Source organism: Rhincodon typus, chromosome 34 (genome assembly GCF_021869965.1).
Source record: "Rhincodon typus isolate 14 chromosome 34, sRhiTyp1.1, whole genome shotgun sequence".
Taxonomy (NCBI): domain Eukaryota; kingdom Metazoa; phylum Chordata; class Chondrichthyes; order Orectolobiformes; family Rhincodontidae; genus Rhincodon; species Rhincodon typus.
In genome coordinates, this window is record NC_063365.1 from 6,727,446 (window position 1) to 6,750,272 (window position 22,827).

At 41.7% G+C, this 22,827-nt stretch overlaps 1 protein-coding gene and 1 long non-coding RNA gene across 2 annotated transcripts in view; one reads left to right on the plus strand and one right to left on the minus strand.

Moving 5' to 3' along the window:
• Positions 1–231: 231 nt before the first annotated feature.
• Positions 232–22,827, plus strand: part of LOC109927499 (paladin-like) — a 222,742-nt gene continuing 200,146 nt past the window's right edge. Inside the window, exon 1 of the mRNA XM_048616323.1 lies at positions 232–485. The gene's annotated coding sequence lies outside the window, so the exon portion shown is untranslated. The remainder of the gene's footprint in view (positions 486–22,827) is intronic.
• LOC125486858 overlaps positions 9,894–22,827 on the minus strand; it is a 43,392-nt gene continuing 30,458 nt past the window's right edge. The window contains exons 2-3 of the long non-coding RNA XR_007265474.1: positions 12,778–12,840; positions 9,894–10,899 (exon numbers count right to left, since the gene is read on the minus strand). This is a non-coding gene — a long non-coding RNA (uncharacterized LOC125486858). The remainder of the gene's footprint in view (positions 10,900–12,777; positions 12,841–22,827) is intronic.

Sequence of the window (22,827 nt, forward strand, 5' to 3'; positions counted from 1 at the left end):
GTTGGTGGGGGGAAGGGAAGGAAAGAAAACTTCAAACTGCAAGATTCAGTAGCTGTAAGTATTAACACCACGAGGTTCACTGTGTGCGGAGGATTTCCACCTTCATTTATCTGGGGCAGACCGTGTTGTGGCTAGATTGGTTGTTGCCAGGAGCCGGTTTTCTGATTGGCAGGGCCGTTGATGAATTCCGCTTTGCAAAGGGCACACCCTCACATTCTCCGGTTGTTGAGTTTTGCTAAATGTTACTGATGTGTGTGTGTGTTTAGAAAGAGAGCGCGGATGACAGACAGTGTGTACCAGGCTGCTTCTGTTAGTTAAATTGATCTGAACTTCACCATGATCGGCCCCGCAACTTCACAAACCTGCTGACTGGGATTTTGTCGAGATGGTGTAAGGGCTGCACTATTTTTCAGATGTGAAAACCTTTCAACGTGTCCAGTGCTGTCACAGGGAGTTGGATGTTTGCTGCAAAACCGGTAGTTCAGGTAATCTCCCTCCTACCACCCCGTACCCCGCCAAAAAAAATCGGTTTCTGCTTTAACTGAGAATTGACAGGGTTTTTGTCTCTATGACTGACTTTCATTCAACAGTGAGTATTGTTATGTGCAAAGTGAGAAGTGATTAACGAACGCTTCAAAGCAGAAGTCATTGTTCGGGAAACTAGTATGTGTTCAAGCAGATAAGTGTATCGAAGAGAATGCTCTTAATTGTGAAGCTTCCCACGAAGATTCACTTGGTAGAACTGTACAACAGCCCAGAAGATCACAGGTCGTTGCATCTGGTCTGTGGCATGACCTTGGAAGGTAGTAAATTCAAGTCCCACTCCCCTGACTTGAGTGTAAAATCTATGTTGACACTCCAGTACAGTATTGAAGCAGTGTTGGAGGGACGATTTAATGTCTCATCCAAAAACAGTAGATGCAAAAAATCCCAAATGGGTGAAGGGCCTCTTTCTGTCCTGTAAAACTCTATGTCTCTAATGACTACTTTAGAGAAGAACAAGGCAGTTTTCCCCAGTTAATATTTATCCTTCAATCAACATCATAAAAACAGATTTTCTAGCACACTACTGTTTTTAGTGCATAATTACCCTACATTTCAAAAGTATTTCATTAAATGCAAAGAATGTTTGGTTGATCTGAGACTGTGAGGGATGCTATAAAATGGAAGTCTTTTTGTAGTTGGGAGCAGTTACAGAAGGGGTAACTTGTGTCTTCTGATTTTTTTCCTGTTTATTTATTCTTTTTTTCCTGATTGCTGTCGTCTTGTTTGCCTCTCAATCATACCTGTGGAGTGGATTAGACTTGCATGTGAGCATTTGCCATCTGGGATTACATTGTGGTGCTTGTGCCAAAGTTGAGAGAGCTGCCTCACAGCCTAGTGAAATCTGGCATCATCATACTTATGGAATCATCTATTACAATGTCTAAGCCAACTCTGTTGTCAGTTTGTCCTGTCTCACCAACAGGACAGAGCCACTAGATGTGTTGCCATGTGGTACACCATCAGGACAGAATTACCCTAGGAGTCCATAACATCGGCAATAGTCCCCATAAAATCTCACGGCATTAAATCAAACATGGGCAAGGAAACCTTCTGCTGACTACCATATACACATCTACTCCCTCAGTTGATGATCCATCTCCCCTCCATGTTGACTGCTCACTAACACTCAGTATGGGTTCACTAGAGTCACTTGGCTCCTGATACATTGTAGCCTTGGTCCAAATATGGACAAAAGAGTTGAACTCTAGAAGAAAAGTGAGTGTGACTGCCCTTAACATTAAGGCAGCTTTTGACTGAGTGTGAGGGTGACTGCCCTTAACATTAAGGCAGCACTTGATTGAGTGTGGCATCCAGAACCTGAGGAAAACTACAGTCAATGGAAATAGGGTGAAAACTTGTGACTCCTCACGTACTGAAGTGGTCCATGTTCAAATGCAACAAACTAGGACAATGTTTAGGCTTGGGCTGATAAATGGTGAGTAACATTCATGCCACTTAAGTGCCAAACAATTACCTCCCCTAAAAGGTAGAATCTAACCATGATGCATTGATCTTTAATGGCATTCCCATTACTCAAATCTGTCCCTATCAACATCCTGGGGATTACCATTGATAAGACACTGAACTGAACTAGCCATTTAAATACATGGCTAAAAGAGCAGGTCAGAGGCAGGGAATCTTACAGCTCATAACGCATCTCCTGATTCCTCAAATTGTCCACCATCTACAACTCATGTGTCAGGTATGTGATGGAATACTTCCCACTTGCCTGAATGGGTGTAGCTCCAAAAACACTAAAGAAGCTCAACACCATCCAGGTCAAAGCAGCCGGATTAATTGCATCCCATCCATCACCTTCAACTGCACAGTAGCAGCAGTATCTACCATCTGCAGATGCACAGGAACGACTCAGTAAGGCTTCTTCGACAGAACCTTCTGAATCTACGATCTCTACCACCTAGAAGGGCAAGGGCAGTAGGAAACACTATCAATTCCAAGTTTAACTTCAAGACACTCACCATTCTGACTTGGAAATATATTGCAGTTTCTTCAATGATGCTGGGGCAAAATCCTGGAACTCCCTTCTTTACAGCACAGTGGTTGCCCCTAACACCTCAAGTATTTCAAGAAGGAAGCATATCACAACCTTCCCTAGGGCAGTTAGGGCGAGACAATAAATGTAGTCTTGTGGAGTGACATTTATCCCTTAAATGAATAAAAATAGGCGACATTCTAATGGTGACTATGCTTTCAAGATGTCCCTGTCTTGGGGAAAGTGAGGGTGGGGTTTGGGAGGGTAGTGTTGAAGGTGGAGTAGGTGAATAGGGAGGAAAGTCAAAAATACAGAAGCTCCAACAAAAAGAACTGGTAGCCCAAGGTTAAGGAAACAGATATAGAAGGGTATATCCAGGCGACAAAAACAGGATGTGTAGATACCACAAACACAGTGCAAACAGGGCACTGGAAGCATCAGCAGTGTGTGACTTTACAAGAGAGATAAACAGGAAGACTTACTGAGCGCTGTTGGTGCTTAGCTACTTATAGCATTCATTTGTTTTCAGAAGATGAATTCTTAAGAAAAACATTTGTTTACATATATTACATTTTCACATTTTACCAAAGTGGAAAGATTGAATAGATTTTAATAGGAACCTCATGGGAACTTTTTTTTGTCATTTGCTAGATTTTTGTGTTATCCAGTAGAAGGTACAGAGTCAGAAAGGAATAACTTGCATTTACCTAGTGCCTTTCATGAAATTGTTAGACCTGGCAATACAGCAGTCACTGTATCATATAGCAAAAGTTCTTACAACAAGCAGTGAGGGAATGATAAAGTGGATTAATTATGTGGATTAAGCAACATTCAGTGTCCAAGAAACTGAGAAGAACACCTATTTAAGTCCACCTAAGAGAGCAGACAGAGCTTGGATTTAATGTCTCATTCGAGAACTTCCGGCAGTTTGGAGTCCACCAAAATTCCCAGTGTAAACTTGGCATTCGTGCTTCTGGAGTGGGTTGTGAAATCCGCAACCACCTTAACTCCGGAATGAGAATGCTTTCACAGCCATGGCTCTCAGTATGAATTGGAAATTGCAAAAATGTATTCTATGTATCTACAGTTGTATTTGGATTAATTGTATTACTACTGTCGTCATATAATGTGAAAGCCCTGTCTGACTTCTCAGGCAGATGTTTTGTGACAGGCTTTACACTTTTTCAAAGAAGAGCAGGTGAGTTCTCCTGATATCCTGTGCCATATCCATTCCTCACCAGAAAGAAATTAATTAGCTGTTTATTTTATTTGAGTTGCAGTATTTTTCTAAATAATAGCAGTGTTGACATTTCATAAAAATCATCAATTAATTGGTTAAGAAGCACTTCCAAATGTTCTCAAGTTAAATCAGCAATGCTAATTTGGTCCTTCTATGCAGCGATTATAGCTAACACATGTACGTAAATGTGTATATATAACATTTCCCTGAATCTCAAAAGTTTGCAGTGTGGGCTGCTAAGATATAACACTTCAGAAGGGAAGAGGGACAAATATTTTCACAGTGGTTTGAAATAGGCCTAACAGAATGCAGCATCATTGTATGAAATCTGGCACTGAAATTGGTGGCAAAGAGGTGGGTTTGCAGTTGATAGGTGGCACTCATTGTACAGTATATTCTGCATTTGGCAGAAGAAATCATCTGTGATTGAAAGTGTGTGATGGAGTAAGGATAGGATTAGGCCCGGCTTTTATCCCCCTGTCATCCATGATTGCTGGGTCATTGTATATCCCTAATTGCTCTTGAACTGAGGGGCTTGCTAGTGCCCTTTTCAGAGGGCAGTTAAGAGTCAACCATATTGCTGTGGGTCTGGATTCACATGTAATCCTGATAGATAAGGGTGGCAGATTTTCTTCCCTAAAGAGTATTAGTGAACCAGTTGGGTTTTTATGACAATCGACAATGGTTACATAGTCACCTGTCTAATTCAAGATGTTTACTGAATTCAAATTTCACTAAGTGCCATGGTGGGATTTGAACACATGTCCTCAGAGCATTGGTGTGGTTTTCTGGATAATCAGCCCAGTGACGTTACCACTAAATCACCATTTCAAATCAGCTCTGCTGTTGATCCCTTCTTGGGTTCAATGGTGCCAGGTGATCTCGTAAGCAAATGTCAGCTCCGATACCTGCCATACCTGTTGATTCTGAATGTCCAAGACCTACTCATATGGAATTTCATCACTAATTGTCTCTCTCTTTTTTTTATCTATCTATCTCCCGCTCCTTGAAGACATTCCTTAAAACCTACTTCTCCTTTTGGTCATCTGTCATATTTCCTTGTGCTGCAGTGTGTCAAATTTTCATTCATAAACTGACTTTGAGGTTTCTTGGAATGTTTTGCTATGTTAAAGGCTCTATATAAATATACATTTTTGATGTTATAATCCAGGTGTAACAATACATCCCCACCACACTGACTTGACTTGCATCTTTCGCATACTCTCTTCCATCTATCCCTTCATGGGCTGTTTGCATTTCAGCAAGACAAGGCATAACCTGCTTAGTCTCTCAGACAGCAACCGATAATATCGAGTGACAGTTAAGATTAGGACAATTCATCTGTGCACAAAAATACAAAATAATCGATGAACCTATTGGAAATGCATGCACACAAATGAAATGAGGCAGTGTCACTTCTGGGTATCCATGAACTTGCGTTTGTAGAAATCTGACTTGTATTTGTAAAGCACCTTTCATCATCTCATGGCCAGCTCAGTGGTTAGCACTGCTGTCTCACAGCACCAGGAACCTGGGTTTGATTCCAATCTTGGGTAACTGTCTGTGGGGAGTTTGCACATTCTCCCCGCGTCTGCGTGGGTTTCCTCTAGGTGCTTTAGTGTCCTCCCACAGTCCAAAGATGTGCAAGCTAGGCGGATTGGCCATGCTAAATTGTCCATAGTGTGCAGGGATGTGTAGACTAGGTGGGTTATGTGGGATAGATCTGGGTGGGATGCTGTGAGGGTTGGTGTGGACTTGTTGGGCCAAAGGGCCTGTTTGCACACTGTAGGGATTCTATGATGATGATGCTCCCAAGTGCTTCACAAAGGAGTCTATAGTTGCTTTTGTGAGTCAGAAAACATGGCAATAAATTTGTACACAGCAAGTTTCTCTGAACAGAGATGAGATAATGACCAAATAGTCTGTTTGTGTTTGAATGAGTAGTCTTGACCAGGTCACCCAGGAGAATTCTGCTGCTCTTTTAAAATGGTTCCATGGGATGTTCTACCTCCACCTAAACATTTATCCAAAAAACCCCAAGATAATAACATTTTTATAAATTTCCGTATGGAATAAGGGAATACAGTGAGAAAATGGTGATGAGGTAGATGAACACCCATAAACTAGAATGGTGGATCAGGTTAGATAGGTTGAATCGCCTACTCCTGCTCCCATGTTCCTAAGACAGTATATACCAACTCCACATCTCTCATTTGGATACAGATATAAAACTCTCATTTTTTTAAAAATAGTGAAAGCAAGTGGCCTTTTCTAATCAACAGAGACAGTTACTAACAATGAAAAATAATTTCTAATTAGTGTCAAAATATCTAACCAAAAAAATACAAATCTAACTTTTGAACAGACCTGAATATTTGGCTAGAGCAATTAGCCTCTAACTGACCCAGGAAGGCACAGTAACTACAAGATGTGACATAGAAAAGACATATTCAGTTAATCAGAGATGTAATTTATTGACACAGCACACGCTATAATATAAACAGCATATTGTGCTTTTGGAGGTTTATTAGTTCAGTTGACTGGATGGCTGGTTTGTGATTCAGAGTAATGCCAACAGTTTGGGTTCAATTCCTGCATGTGCTGAGGTTATCATGATGGACTCTCCTTCTCAACATCTCCCCTTGCCTGAGGTGAGGTGACCCTCAGGTTAAACCACCACTGATTATCTCTAACAAGAGAGCAGCTCTATGTTTGGTAAGACTGGTAACTTTACTGTGCTATTAATCGTGAACTGTATGACGGTAAATCTAACATAAGATATTGATTTTCAAAGCTGCTAACAGAAAATTCTTTTTATATTTCTTTTCACTTTGAATGTTTTCTTCATAAATATCTCTAATTTTTCATATTTATTGTCCTGCAAGAGTTTTTGTTCACATATATATTTCCTACAAAATATTCCATGTGGCACTTTCTTGATGACAATTTTATCATTAGCATAACAAGAACAAGAGCTTATATCTTGACAGCACCTTTAATGTAGTGTAGTAGAAGTCTCAAGACATTTTACAAGACTCAACAGTCAAAGCAGATTTTGCCCTGTTGAGCTCTGGAATGGTTTACCAGGAACTGCAAGATGATACAGCACCTCATTGAGGTGGAGGACAACCCCACACACTTGTGTTTATTGTCTGGCAAATATCAGGGGAGGTGGTGATATGGCGGGAATGTCACTGGACTAGTCATCCAGAGCTCTGGGCTAATGTCCTGGGTTTGAATCCCACCATGATATATGGTGAAATTTGAATTTAGTAAGACCTGGACTAAAAGTAATGTAACCACTGTCAAATGCTGTTTTGAAAACAAAACCTCTTTCACTAATGCTCTTCCGAGAAGAAAATTTGCCTGGTTTGACCTACATGTAACAGCAAATTACAGAAGGAAATATCTGGACAGTTGATTGAAAGGTTAGTGAAAAAGGCAGCTTTTAACCAGAATCTTAATAAACGGGAAAGAGGTCAAATATTGTATTCTCCAATGTAGTGTAAGAAAAGTCACAGGAGGTAAACTAAATAATAAATTCATGGTGCAATTATCATGTATTTGCTACAAGGGATATATCAGCACATTGCAGGTGATGTTTACTCCCTTCACCTGGTATTAAAGGGTCTGTAATGGTCTCTAAATGGAATGGGTAGCCTTTGCTCCTCATTGCTGCAAATAATGCCGCTGGCATAATTTTACAAGGTGCCTAACTGCAGTTGTTCATAGATTCCATCTGATTCAGGAAATAAAGCCCTCAGTTCAATTTTGAAAGTGGCCTATGATATCTCCCAGGTTACCATTTTAGGTAGGCTCTGGTGGGTTTTGGTTTGCACTATGGCCACTTGAAGAGGAGAGGCCCTGAGTTATTTTTACAGGCTCCAGAAGGTGAGGGATAATTTGGACCTTATGCCCTGCAAGATTGGCACCCTCTGCAATCATGTCTTCTCACCATTTCAGAGTTAGGCCTCCTGTTGGTAGCTCTGGCTGGTTTGCTGTTGCTGAATCTGAGGCAATTATGGTGATATCTGTTTGGTGGCCTGCACTTCTTTCTTTTTATTCTTTCTTCGTATGCAGCCATCATTGGCTAGGATGGCATTTGTTGCCCTTGAACCAGGTGGCTTGTGAGACCATTTCAGAGACCAGTTATGGGTCAACCACATTGCTGAGAGTCTAGGGTCTAGATCCGGTAAGGAGATTTCCTTCCCTATATGACATTAGTGAACCAAATGGGTGTTTGCAACAATTGATGATTCATGGTCAGCATTCCTGAGACTAGCTTTTGATTCCAGATTTTATTAATTGCATTTAAACTCCATCAGTTGCCATTGTGGGATTTGAACTCATTTTCCCAGAATATTAACCTGGAATTCTGGTGTACTAGACCAGTGACATAAACATCTCCACCATCTCCCTGCTCGCCTGGTGAAATTCAAGAGACCAGAGATGTAAAATAACAGGAATGCTTCTTGACCATTACAATGGGCTGTCAACCATTGATTCCGAAAGGCCAAATGGACCCCACTGTACTCAGACTGAGGACAGTGTGCTGTTGGGTGACCTGGCTAATTTGGTAATATCCCTTTAAATTGGACCAGTTAGTCTTCTAAATTGGATGTTGGGTCTTCAGAAGGTTGGAATGTTGTTATTTGTAGAGCTGTAGGAGGAACTGTGAGCTTGTGCTTTATTCTGGCATTCGTGGGGGTGTGGGGGGATGTGGTGTGGCCGTGTGTAGGATGAGCCTGAGATGCCTTTCAGGAATGACAGCAGATGGCTTAGTACTCTCGAATTCCTGCATGAATCTGCATTTCAACCTCTTGGACTGGCATGTGTCCCCCAGATGTTTCAACCACATACTTGTAGTGGGTGAGGTTGCCCCCCCACCGCAATGAGATGCTGCGTCATTTTATAGTTCATGTTATTGAACTATTCCAGGACAAGTCAGGGTGGAGGCAGGAACCACAATGTTAAGTCTTCACTAAAATATGGGAGGCACCAATTCAGGAATCTCTTCAGATCGGGAGATTGTGCCATAATTCTGGAGGTCATATGTCTTTTGTTAGATGTAAAGGGAGATGGTGGCATGTTGGAAACGTTGGACCAGTAAGTCAGGGACCATGGGCTAATGTTCTGAGAATATGGTTTTCAATCTTATCATGGCAGATTGCGAAATGTGAATTCAATAAAATTTGGAATCAAAAGTCAGCCTAATGGTGACCTCATAACCATTGTTGTTAAAGACCCATCTGTTTCACTAAGGACCTTTAGGGAAAGAAATTGCGTTAGCCTAATGTGACTCCAGACCTAAGCAATGTGATTGATTCTTAACTGCCCTACATAGGGCAATAAATACTAGTCTTACCAGTGAAACCACATCCCATGAACAAATGAAAAAAAACTTACCATCTATAGGGCACTAATCAGGTGTATGATGGCATCTTTTCCACTTACCTGAATGATGGTAGCTCCCACAACACAAGCTCAACACCATCCAGGAGAAAGCAGCCTGCTTGGACTAACATCCCATCCACCGCCTTCAAGATGCACTGCAGCAATTCCTACAACAGCACCTTCCAAACCCATGAGCTCTACCATTCAGAAGGACAAGGGCAGAAAAACATGGGAGCACCATGAACCACATGCTCTCCTCCCTGCCTCACACCATCCCATCTTGGAACTATATCATCGTTCCTTCATTGATACTGGGTCAAATTCCTGAATTTTCCTTCCTAACAGCACGTTGATGGTACCCACACCACATGCAGAAATTCAAAGAAGACAGCCCATTATCACCTTCTCCAGCAAAGTTAGGGATGAGGAATAAGTGCTGGCCAAACCAGTAACATCTGTGTACTGTGAAAGGATTTTAAAAAATGCTTTTCTTTGGGATGTTTTACTGCTATGTTAAAGATGATATAGAAATCCATGTTGTTGTTGTTGGTGTTGGTGCTGACCGCTTTCTGCTAGATTCCATGGGTGATATTTAGCACCATAGCCAAGTAAACATTCTTCCTGAGATAACAAGGTATAGAGCTGGATGAACACAGCAGGCCCGGGCTAGGCCCGAAACGTCAGCTTTCCTGCTCCTCTGATACGTCAGCTTTCCTGCTCCTCTGATGCTGCTTAGCCTGCTGTGTTCATCCAGCTCTACACCTTGTTATCTCAGATTCTCCAGCATCTGCAGTTCCTACTATCTCCTAATCATTCTTCCTTTTGTGTGGCTCAGCAGCCAATCCAGTGCTGTTCAAGAGTTGGCACTGAATAGGAAATCAGGAATCCTGGCTAATATTTCCTAGACTAAAATACAAAATGTGTTCCTTTAAATTTGAAGGATCTGATTAGACATGAGTAGCTTATTTATGACATTATATAACAGGTTCTGTCAGCACTGTCTACATTTCTTCCTTTTGTTCCTTTAGTTTACATATAAATTGGGTTACAGAGGAACAATGGTTTATGCACTGGCTCTTGTTAAAATGAAAGATGCTTTTTCTCTTGGGATCTGACAACTGAGAAAACTGTCTGTGGGATCTGGGAGACAAGAAACAGGGCAAACATTTTGATGTGGCAATTAATCAGATAATGTGTTTGTCTTCTCAAATGGATAGAAATAGTGCCAATGTTAGCAGTTCCTCAGGTGTGGTACCTTCTTAGTACCATTGCCTGTCAATGTGTTGTGCTACTGCAAACTCTTTAATTTTTTTCATTCTTTCATGAGATGTGGACATCGCTGGCTATGCCAACATTCATTGCCGCCACTAACCACCCTTGAAATGAGCCAATTCAGAGGGCAGTTAAGGGTAAACCAAACTGCTGTGGGTCTGGAGTCACATGTAGGCCAGACCAGATTAGGACAACTGATTTCCTTCTTTAAAGGACATTGATGAATCAGATGGGCTTTTGCCACAATTGATGATGATTTCATTGCCACCATGACAGAGTGGATTTATATTCTAGATGTTGAGTGAGATTCAAATGCACATCCCCAGTTCTGGATTTGTAAACTGGTGATATTAGCACTATGCCACTATTTCCTCGAACTCTGATTCTAATTCTGTAGGTAGGAATTGCTTGGACCTGATTCCACGGATCAGTTCTACCGTTCAGAAGGTGCCTCCTAAGGATATAAAAAAAATTGTTGATTTTTAACATGCTATGTCAAACCAGCAATAGGCCATTCAGCTCTGTAAACATTTTCCCAATTCAGATCATGTCTAATCTGTACCTCCACTTTACATATTCTCTAATCAACCTGTCCTGACTTCTGGAACAGGTGGGACTTAAATCCAGATCTACTGGTCCAGAGGTAGGGACACTACCATTGCACCACAAGAGCTCTATCCCCACTTCATTATCATTTTTGACTCCATATCGCTTAATACAAGCAGTGAACATCTGCCAATCACAGTCTTTGAAAACACAGGTATCCATCAGTAACTATATTTTTGGGAGAGAGTTGCTGATTTCCAGTAATCCTTGAGAAGAGATGCTATATGATCTTGCCCTTGAATTGGTGTTGTTCTCTCAGCCTAAGTTCCCTCACCAGAGGAACTATTCTCTTTTGAATGTTTTAACACTTGATCAGATTTCCCCCTCAATCTTTTAAAGCTAACAGAGTACAACTCAGATTATACAACCTGTCTGTCTAATGTCACTTTATGATTTTTAAGCAATTCAATCTTTTGAGATGAAATAAAAGCTGGACTGCTTGAGGACCATACCATTGAAGTGGTAAAATTTGCTAATGTATTTGTATATTTTGATTATGAAGAGGACATGGGGCCTGTCAGATCTTTAGGCTTAGATTAGTAAAGGGTTAAGGCAGTTGTTCCCTTTGTGGTGTTGGGGTAGTCGCATGGACCAGCGAACAGGAAATTCTTCCCCTCAGTCACATTCCTTCTCATTAACTGACAGGTCATTAGGAGGTCAGGTTGTGCTCCTGAAAATGAATTGAGAATGGTGGCAGGCTCTTCTCTCCATATAGATCCCTATGAGACTCCTGGCTTCTAAGAATAGGTTGGATGCATGACTGCTCCACACTGGGAACAGGGCCTCATTAATGACCCCTTCAGCCTCATGGTTTGATTTTGAAATGTAATTAACAGTTCAGCGAAACATGGAGTACCCAATAAATGCAGAGAATGCTGGAGAAACTCAGCAAGTCTGGCAACATCTGTGGAGAGAGAAACAGGGTTAATGTTTTGAGTCTGGTATGACTTCTTAAGGACAGAAGAACATATGCGAATCATTAACAACATTTCTCAGATGCTGTTAGTTCTGCTGAGTTTCTTTAGCATTCTCTGTGTTTGTTTCAGACTTCCAGCACCTGCAGTATTTTGCTTCTATGGCAAATCTGGCAAATGTGTAGAATGAGCCACCTTGTGGAGAGGTCAAAGTAATTGGCGTACAATGTTTTTAAAGGGAGGCTAAGTAAATTAATGAGGGACAAAGCAAGAGAAGGAAATGCTGATAAAGTGAGAGGAGGCTTTTGTGAAGCACAAACATAAAGCCTAGTTTGGACTGAATAGCCTATTTGATTGTGATGTAAACTCGATGTCAAGGGAATGGTGACAAGATGAAGCATTTGGAGTTCATGCTGAGAAAAACTTTGAATGTAGGATTGGTTATTGTGACTGTTTATGATTCAATGAGATGTGGGCCTAAATTCCATCATTACCTCTCAAAGTAAATTTAAAATTTAAAAAAAGGATACAGTTATCTCATATTCTAAATATAACCTGAGATTACATTGAGATTATATTGAGGTAGGACTGATATCTCTGACATCCAAGCTGACTAACCTGGACTAGAGTGATTTGTGATGTAGAAACTTGCTCAATGTTCATTCACAAAAATACATTTTTGTAATTATCTTAATAAATTCTGACTCATCTTTGGTTCCCAGATTTTGGAACCAATCGCTTTGAGAAAGCAGCTTTGACCTCTCTCCAGAGTGTTACTGTTGCATTTGAGGGGCAGTTTCGGTGCATCTCACCTCTTATTTCCCTTCAGCAGCCTCTAAGTTTGTCTCCTGTTCATTCTGAGGCAGAGTTCAGATCTGTAAATGAGATAATGAAGTTTATGTATGTTGTCCCAACATGAGAATCTTTGAATTTAGTTCAGGGAGCATATGGCAGTCTTGGTATTACTGATGATGTAAAATGTTTCAATGTTTTGGCTTGTTAAGATTTTAGCAGTAATTTTATATTGTTCAGTCACTGATTACGTCGTAGCGGGATACTCCTAGGTGGGTAAAGGAAATGATTCAGTGTGTTCTGACGAGGTAAAACATTCCTGTTGACTCATGGCAATTCCTGGCCTATGACTGATCAAGATGGAGAAAATTCATTTAGGATGGCACCGAACAAGTCAAGAGACTTCATCGGGGACGTGAAAATGTCTAAACACCCCACCTACTCAACCTTGCAAATACCCTGCCAGGCATGTGGCACAATCTGCCCATCGCACATTGGACTCGCCCACCATCTCAGAACCCAGTTGAAAGGGAGTGGAACCAAGTCACCCTTTGTGGAAAGAATATTTTCTCTTATGAAGGAATCTAGAGCTAGGGTTGCCCATTTAAGACAGAAGAGATTTTTTTTCTCACAGAGGATGGTGAGTTTTTGGAACTCTGCTCTTCAAAAGGCAGTGAAAGTGGAGTCCTTGAATAATTTTAAAGCAGAGATAGATAGACTTGGATAAGCAAGGGGTTGGTTGGGAATATGAAGTAATTAAATCAGCCATGATTTTACAGAATGGGGTTGGGGAGTGACCAACTTCTGCTCCTATTTTGTATCTTCATAAGATCCTGAAGAACTGCTTAAAGATGAGATGTTGTTAAAACTTCAGAGTAGAAAACAAGCCATTTGGCCTCAGAGATAGCAAGAACTGCACATGCTGGAGTCAGAGATAACACAGTGCGGAGCTGGAGGAACACAGCAGGCTAGTCATCATCATCAGAGGAGGAAAGTTGATGTTTCAGATCGGGACCCTTCTTCAGAAAAAATGGCCTAACTAATTCACACCTGTATTTACCTTCTCACATCCATCTCTTACAACTTCTTATCTAACTCTATCAAAAATGCTGCAATTTCTTTCTCCTGGCTGTCTGCAGTTTCACTTGGGAAGTCGAATTGAAGGTCTGGTGCCCAGGGATGATTGATCTTCTTAAGATCAGAGGACTAGAGACCTTGAGGTCTGTGGTATCTATTCAAATATACAGTGATGCACTTTGGGATGCCCTGTGATTGTGAATGGCACTACATAGATACAAGTCCTTTCTGTCTGCTCAATTCCATTCCTGCAATGGCCTTGCTATCTCTAAAGTATGAATTTATGTTATTAGATTTAATATCACTGGTATGGTGGTAAGAGTGCATTTAACAGTTTGAAACTGAGTTTAACAGACCAATTGTCAACCTTTGTGGGATTAACTGATCTCATCTGAGATGGCAGTGTGGGTTAACACAATTAGCGTTAGTACCTCAGAGATGGGAAGCAGGATTGGGGATATCCGACCAGGGCAGTGGCCACATGGGACCTCTGTGTTGGTGAGTTTTGAGGGACGTGGGGAGAACAGGATAAGGTGTGCCTGTAACCCCTTCCATGGCCGAGCAAGGTGGCTGACAAATGGTATTGAGGCTGCTAGGTGAAGTGAAAGGTAACTGAGGCCTACAACTAGTGAGAGTAAAGGGGGTGACAAATTGGGTTCCAAGAAAGGAGTAGAATGAGGCCATTCATTGATGGTTGCTATACCTGCACTCCTTTCTGTACTCAGTTCTTAGGAGTGCGCTGCTTTCACAGTGCTCACTGTTTAATACACTTCATTCTTTAAGGTCCCTTGTGGTGGCCTTTGAATAAATGGTGCTGTGTTTTATTTCACTGTAGCAAGTGGAAGTTCTGTCATTGCTTCTTCCTATTGTGGGGCACCGAATGCGCTGATAAGCACCCAGCGTGCAGTCAAACAGCTGGAGAACAAAGGCATAAATACAGCCAGTGTCCAATGGAAGGAAGTGAGCATGCAGCTGCAGGATACATCTGGCCTGCAGTTCCCGTTGTTAAAGAGGAAGACAGATTCTCCGCTCACTCTAACTTCCCTGGTTAAAGGTCGGAAGGGAACAAAACTACTGGACCAAACTCGATAATGTCATCCAGAGTATTAGGAATGTAATCAGAGCCCCCAGGACATGGCTGAGGGAATGTTACCCTCAACAACTCAAAAGGAACACTTACTTCGAGAAGCACATGCAAAAATTCAAACGAGAGGGTTGCAGATGTCCTATATGAGGTAGATCAAGTTGTGAAAATGACTCTTCAGCTCACATGAAGTCACGAGCTAGCATTTTCCCAACGGAAGCTCTCCTGCTCTCCTTCCTCCGAAAAGAACTGACAAAAAATATTTTATCGGTTCCTCAGATATGTGCCACAGCTCTGGTTCCATGAATTTTACACAGCAAAATCCCACAAACTATAATTCCGGCTCTGACTGTAGACTGAGAGAGGAAACAGGAACTGAGACCGCAGGCAGCCAGAGCGTTCTATCCAATTAAACTAATGTTTGAGTAATCCTGCTTCACTGAGGATGGTAGCTGTAAAGAAATATTTTCTTTATTGGCTGGGGCCTTGATGGATTCCCCAGCTTAGCACTGGGAATTAGGGTGGATCCCTCAACTTCGCATTGGGGTGGATAACCCAATTTATCATCTGGACATGGGATGGATCTCCCAGCTAGAACTAGGGTTTTGCTGTGCTAGGTACTGGCACAAGTCAGAACAATGGGATACATGCTGGTGCAAAAACTAAAGAACAAAATGGAAGTACATAAAGATTTATACAAAAAAAGATCAAATTTGGTACTATATGTGACATTTCCTTGGGTTATTATTAAGTGCATACACCAGTGATTGCATCATGGATTAAATATATAATATCATCTGTGATTCACTGTGCAGCACTTTTACCTCTGAGGCAGAAGGTTGTGGGTTTAAGTCCCAGTCTTGAGTCTTAAGCCGAGAATATAGCCTGCCCCTTTTTGGAGATGGTCATTGCTCGCCACTTGTGTGCCATGAATATTATTTTTCATTTATTGCCCAATTATTGTCCAGGCTTGCTACTTGCTACTACAGACATAGATTGCTTCAGTATCCGAGGAGTTGTGAATAGTGCTGAACATACTTCAATCATCAATGAACAATCCCACTTTTGATCTTTCATGGGGGAAGGTCATTGATGAAATAGCTGAAGATGGTTGGGCCTAGGACATTAGGAACTCCTGAAGCTGAGATCACTGACCACCAAAACCACAACCATCTTCCTTTGTGCTAGGTATGACTCCAACCAGCAGAGAGATTTACAGCAATTCCCATTGATTCCAATTTTGCTAGGGTTCTTTGATGCCTTACTTGATCAATGCGCCCTTGAAGGCAGTCACCTTCACTTCCGAGTGGCCCTGAAAGAACTCAAACTGAGTGTCAGTGAGAGGTTAATGTTGAGGAAGTGCCACCATAATTGAGGATGAGCACACTTGTGGAGCCTACTTGTTTACTTGTTCAGAACCATTCATGACACAATGTGGCCGTACTGCATAGCTTAGATCTGATCCCTTACTTAGCCCTGTTGATTGTATGCTGCTTAGGTAGCTTGGTACACAAGTAGTCCTGTGTTGTAGCTTCAGTGGAGTGGCATCTAATTTTTAGGTAAGCCTGGTTCTGCTCCTGGTATGCCCTCCTGCACCGTTCATTGAATTAGGGTTGATCCCCTGGCTTAATGGCAGTGCTAGAGTGGGGGATATGATGGGGCTAAGAGATTGTAGGTTTTGATTGAATGCTGATGGCTCACAGCGGTTCATGGATATTCAATCTCTAGTTGCTAGTGCTGTTTAAAATCTATCCTATTGATTATGGTGGTAGTGCCACAGACCACGATGCAGGGTATCCTCAATTTGAAGGTGGAACTTTGTCTCCACAAGGACTGTATGTTCACTCCTGCTGATACTGTTGTTGGCAGATACATCTGCTACAGTTATTTGGTGACAATGTGGGCAAGTACAATTTTCCCTCTTGTTGGTTCCATCAACATCTGCTAGACTAGCAGACTCAGCCAGGTTGGTGCCACTGAGTCAATCTTAGTGATGGCCAATGAAGTCCCCTATTCAGAGTGCACCCTGCGATCGTGCCCCTCTGTGTGTCCACCAAGTAGAACAACCCAAAGGGTGTTATTAAGGCATCTTAATGAGGCTAATTAACTGGAAATTCCACAGGAGGCTAACCTCAGAACAAAAGGGTGTATTGTCACATAGTGGCAGCTTCAACTGGGGAAATTTGTTTGGGTAGAAACACTAAGACACTTTAAAATAAAAATTTAGTCTTTTTTGTTTAAATAGTCTTTGTTTTCCTCATAACCCCTCAATGACTCCTACGCATCAATGTGTTTTTTATTTCTTGTCCTAGGATAGCTCCCCCTTCTGGGTTCTGCCCGCATTACATCTTTCACAATGATGAATTTTCAATTTTTCTAATTTATAACAGTCTGAGTTTACATGGCATCTTATCCAGGCTAAATCACTGAATAAATAAGTTCAAATCCCAACATGTCAGTTGATGGAGTTTAAATTCAAATGGAGAAAATCTGAAATTCTAATCAAGTCTTAGTGATAGTCACCATATCATCAAATGCTGTAAAATCTATCTGCCTTTTTAGGGAAGAAAATCTGCCATCCTTACCTGGTCTGGTCTACAAGAGACTGCAGACCCACATCAATGTGGTTTAACTCTTAACTGACCTCTGAAATGGATTGGCAAACTGCTTGTGGGTAATTAGAGATAGACAACAAGTACTCCCCTTGCCAGTATGTCCATATCTCATCAATGAAAAAACAAGGACATAGTGGGTAGATGATCAAAAGCTTGTTCAAGCAGGTAGGTTTAAGGTGTCCTGAAGGAAAGAAGAGATACAGAGGTTTGAGGATATCACATGTACTGAGACCATTTCTGTGGCTTATCAGCAGAAAAAGCAAAATCGTTTCAAGATATTTTCAAATCAAACAGATCAAGAGAAGTTACATTGTGGAGGTGCTGGTATTGGATGGGGTGGACAAGGTCAGAAATCGGACAACACCAGATTATAGTCCAACAAGTTTATTTGAAATAACAAGCTTTCGGAGCATAGCCCCTTCATCAGGTGAGGTGAGAGAGAAGCACACAGACACAGAATTTATAGGCAGAGAAGTCAAGGGCAGAGAGATCAAAATATCGGGGCGGCACAGTGGCTCAGTGGTTAGCACTGCTGCCTCACAGCGCCAGGGACCGGGTTCGATTCCACCCTCTGTGTGGAGTTTGCACATTCTCCCCATGTCTGCGTGGGTTTCCTCCGGGGGCTCCAGTTTCCTCCCACCTCCAAAGATGTGCAGGTTAGGTGGATCGACCATGCTAAATTGCCCATAGTGTTCAGGGATGTGTAGATTAGGTGGGTTATAAGGGGGTGCGTCTGGGTGGGATGCTCTGAGGGTCGGTGTGGACTTGTTAGGCCGAAGGGCCTGTTTCCACACTGTAGGGATTCGATGATCTATGATCTATGATCATACAAATGGCACGAGTGGAGTGTTGAATAATAAGTCTCTGCAGGTGAACAAATGTGTCAGACAGTGTGAGTAAAGTGTCGACAGCTGAATAACAAGTGAAGGGATGACCTGTAATCTGATTAAATGAGGCAGAGAGATAATTACAAAAAACTAAAAATAGGATGGTGCTGGCGACAAACCAAATGACTGGAATAACATGTTAGGTATAAGAGTTGCATGCCGTGGGTCTAACCAAAGTAGTAAGTAATCCAAAACTGTATAAACTAATTAACTTAGAGATATAACAATTTATCAAGGTGATGGTGTCAAAACAGGACAGTAAGGAAGATTTTACAGATACAGAACAGAGTGGTGGGATCACATGTAGCATGACATGAACCCAAAATCATGGTTGCGGCCGTCTTCATGGGTAGGGAACCTGGCTATCAGTTTCTGCTGGGCGATTCTGCCCTGTTGGCCACCTTAGAGGATGTTTGCCCGAAGATTGGAGGCTGAATGTCAAAACAGGACAGTAAGGAAGACTTTACAGCTACAGAACAATGTGGTAGGATCACATGTAGCACAACATAAACCCAAGATCACAGTTGAGGCTGTCTTCATGGGTAAGGAACTTGGCTATCAGTTGCACCATGAAAAAACACCACACAGGAATGTTCCCTCTCAGTTGGGGAACACTTCTGCAGTCAAGGACATTAAGCCTCTGATCTTTGGGTAAGCGATCTCCAAGATATGCAACAACACAGAATTGCTGAGCAGAAACTGATAGCCAAATTCCGTACCCATGAAGACGGCCTCAACTGTGATCTTGGGTTCATGTTGCGCTACATGTGACCCCACCACACTGTTCTGTATCTGTAAAATCTTCCTTACTGTCCTGTTTTGACACCATCACTGATAAATTGTTATGATCTCTCTATGTTAATTAGTTTGTACAGTTTTGGATTACTTACTACTTTGGTTAGACCCATGGCATGCAACTCTTATACCTATCATGTTATTCTGGTCATTTGGTTTGTCTCTAGCACCACCTTATTTCTAATTTTTTGTAATTATGTCTCTGCCTTGTTGAATTGGATTATAGGTCATCCCTTCACTTGTTATTCAGCTGTTGACACTTCACTCACACCAACTGACGTATTTGTTCACCTGCAGAGACTTATTATTTGACACTCCACTCACACCATTTGTATGATCTTTTGATCTCTCTGCCCTTGATCTCTCTGGCTCTAAATTCTGTGTCTGTTCACTTCTGTCTCATTTCACCTGATGCTCTGAAAACTTGTTAGTTCAAATAAACCTGTTGGACTATAACCTGATGTTGTTTGATTTCTGATGAAGAGATTTTATGACATGCCTCTGGAGCAAATAGGATTTGTACCTGGATTAGAGGTAGAGTCATTATCACTGTATCACAAGAGCTTTAACATTTTTTCAAAACGTCGTTAGACAATTGATGACCATCTGACACCATTTCATTACAATCTGCTTTGCTGACCTTTTTTTGGAAACAGAACTATAGAATACAGGCACAGGTTAGTAAATATAGGCTTTTGTAACACATGGGTTAGCTATATAAAAACCGAAAGAACTGTGGATGCTGTAAATCAGGAGCAAAAACAAAGTTGCTATAAAAGCTCAGCAGGTCTGGCAACATCTGTGAAGGGAAAAACAGAGTTTCTTTGAGTTGTTGCATCTTGTGGGCCTTGATGCCTGAAAGGTAGGTGTTCTGAGGAAGGGTCATGGGAGCCGAAATGTTAACTCTGTTTTTTCCTTCACAGATGCTGCCAAACCTGCTGAGCTTTTCCAGCAACTTTGTTTTTGCACAAGGTTAGCTATAATTGGTGCAGGCTACAAAATCAAGTTTATTTTTGGTCTGGAAACAATCATTGGCTTTTCCCAATAGCTGAACTGGTTAAATCAGTGAAAAGTTGAGCCATGTACAGTAGGTTAGAAAATCCACTGAGTTACAATTGTCTGAGAATTCAAGAACTCTGGAGTATTGTGCTCCTTCCCCCATTTTCGTTACTTCCCACTATGTGACCATCAATTGTATAGGTCTTAGACTCTGGAATTTCCTCCCAAAACCTTCACTCCATCCTTTTATGATTCTACTTAAAACTTACTCTTTGACTAAGATGTAGCTAACCTAGACTTGCAATGAGTCTCAGTGTCTAACTTTACCTGAGAATGCTTCCATAAATCATCTTGGGAGATCTCAGCAAAGAAGATTTAGTCCAGTGAGAAAGTTAGACATCTTGGGGAGGACACATCATCTGTGACTAAATATGGAAGAGAAGGATTGTATAAAATTGAAAGGATCATTGTACAATTCTAAATAAAGTTAAAATGGGCATATCAGAAGATTGAATGGATGGCTTTATGAACCAGCAAAGAACGACAGGAATAATTAAAGATGGTGAAAATAGAGTATGAGAGAAAGCTAGCTAGTAATATAGAAACAGATAGTAAGAGTTTCTACAACATTTAACTAGGAAAAGAGTAACTAAAGCTAGTGTGATCCTCAAGAAAGTCCATGATTGAAAACAAGCAAATGCCGGAGAACTTTTTTGTTCTGTTTTCAACGTGGAAGACTTAGAAAATATTCCAAATATACTTGAAAATCAACAGGTAAAAGGCAGCAAGCAACTTAAAGCAATCACCATCGCAGGGAAAACGTGCTGGAAAAACTATTGGACCTAAAGTTGGACAAGTTTCCAGATGTTTTGCATCTTGGAGTCTTAAACAATCTAGCTGCAGAGTAAATAGAGATCCTGTTTCCGACAGGAAACTGACAGACTCGGAAAAAGCCGTTCTCACCCGAGGACTGAACTACAACTACAGGGATGCCAACAAAACGGAATTCCTAGCTACACTGGAAGCCACACTCAAGACCAACAATATCAACGAAGAAACACAACAAACTATAAGACAGACAGTAGTCCTGACACTAACCAGAAGGAGTGAACTCAACACCCTCAACACACAGGAAAGACAAGCCCTGGACGGATTAACGAAGGATAAGACAAAGGACCTGCAGACAAAGGGCACATGTCAGTGATAATGAATAAAAGGGACTACATCTCCAAAGCACAAGCACTGCTCGCCGATAAGAACACATATTGGCCAGTACAAACTGACTCGACACCGCAACGAGGCAACAAAATCGTCTACACGCTACAAAGACTCAAACAAACAGGACAGATCAACAAAACAGACTTCTTAAGAATGAAACCCGAAGGAACCAACACACCCTGATTCTACGGCCTCCCTAAAGTGCACAAGCCGGAAGTCCCCCTCAGACCCATAGACTCCCTACCAGGCACTCCATCGCACAGATTAGCCAAAGAACTACAAAGAAGATTCGGGCACCTAGTCAACAAGTCACCCGACTCTATCCACTCAGCCCAAGAATTCCTCAACTCCATCAAAGACATAACGATAAAGGACGAAGAGACCATGATATCGTTTGATGTCACTGCCCTATTCACATCAATAGACATACCACTAGCAAGGGAAACAATGACAACATTACTTGAACAATAGCACGACCCCAGTGAAACCATCTCCAAAGACAACATGCTCAAACTATTGGACCTATGCCTGACCACCCACTTCACTTTCAACGGCCAAACATACTAGCAAATCAACGGGACACCCATGGGATCACCTATCTCTGGACTCATAGCAGAAGCAGTGATGCAAAGACTAGAAAGGACTGCTCTTCTGCAAATCCAACCAAAACTGTGGATACGCTACGTAGACGACACCTTTGTCATCATTAAACGGACCAAATTAGAGGAGGCACACAAACTAATAAACAACACCCTCACTGGAATAAAATTCATCAGAGAGGAGGAGAAGAACAAACAACTCCCATTCCTGGACGTCATGGTAGAGCGCAAGACAAATGGGGAACTGCAAACAAAAGTACACTGAAAAGCCACACACACAGACCAAGTACTGAACTTCAACAGTAACCATCCCAGCACACACAAACGAAGCTGCATGCGAACACTACTTAAAAGGGCAACAACACACTGCAGCAAAGAACAAAAGAACAAAGAAAATTACAGCACAGGAACAGGCCCTTCGGCCCTCCAAGCCTGCGCCGATCCAGATCCTCTATCTAAACCTGTCGCCTATTTTCCAAGGATCTGTATCCCTCTGCTCCCTGCCCATTCGTATATCTGTCTAGATACATCTTAAATGACGCTATTGTGCCCGCCTCTACCACCTCTGCTGGCAATGCGTTCCAGGTACCCACCACCCTCTGCGTAAAGAACTTTCCACGCATATCTCCCTTAAACTTTTCCCCTCTCAGCTTGAAATCGTGACCCCTAGTAATTGAGTCCCCCACTCTGGGGAAAAAGCTTCTTGTTATCCACCCTGTCTATACCTCTCATGATTTTGTAGACCTCAATCAGGTCCCCCCTCAACCTCTGTCTTTCTAATGTAAATAATTCTAAT